This window comes from Camelina sativa, unplaced genomic scaffold, assembly GCF_000633955.1.
Source record: "Camelina sativa cultivar DH55 unplaced genomic scaffold, Cs unpScaffold05731, whole genome shotgun sequence".
Lineage (NCBI taxonomy): Eukaryota > Viridiplantae > Streptophyta > Magnoliopsida > Brassicales > Brassicaceae > Camelina > Camelina sativa.
The window spans coordinates 1-544 of NW_010926815.1; the positions used below are offsets into that span (position 1 = coordinate 1).

General features: G+C 35.5%; 1 long non-coding RNA gene across 1 annotated transcript; it reads left to right on the forward strand.

Moving 5' to 3' along the window:
• LOC104774807 lies at positions 1 to 537 on the forward strand. Its single transcript, XR_765520.2, has 3 exons — positions 1 to 65; positions 208 to 294; positions 400 to 537. It is a non-coding gene; the product is annotated as an uncharacterized LOC104774807 (long non-coding RNA).
• Positions 538 to 544: the final 7 nt, after the last annotated feature.

The window sequence follows — 544 nt, forward strand, 5'->3', positions numbered from 1 at the left end:
TTTTCTTTTGGCGTTGCCTTGTAGTTCAATAAATGCTCACTTACTTGTGTTTGTGCTATATGCAGGTGACTTTCTCCATTGCGATTTATTCTCGCCCAACCACTGTCTAAAATCAGACACGCCTTCAATGATTGATTTATTTGACTCAACTTTGCTCTCTCTCATATTAATTTTCCCTTTGTTTTTTTTTTTTTTTGTTGATTTTAGGTTTCCGGAGGATTTTATATTACGATTGATCAGTGATTTGCTCGTTTGATTGTGTCGTTGTCAAGCGTGCGTCTTCTCTTTTGTTTGGTAGGTTTTATCTTTGCATTTTTAATTCCTACAGTTCTTAATACTACTTTTTTTTTGGTTGTTGTATATAAAGCTAACAAAATATATCTTCTCTCTCTGATGCAGATCGTGGTGGTGGTCCATGCACTGTGGGATTGCTCTTTGAATCTTATCTCCTCGTCTTGGTTCGTGTCTTCTAATTGCTACATCTTCTAATGACTTTATGAGATTTGCTATTGTGAGGTATGATTTGTTCAGTTTCCACATTCAT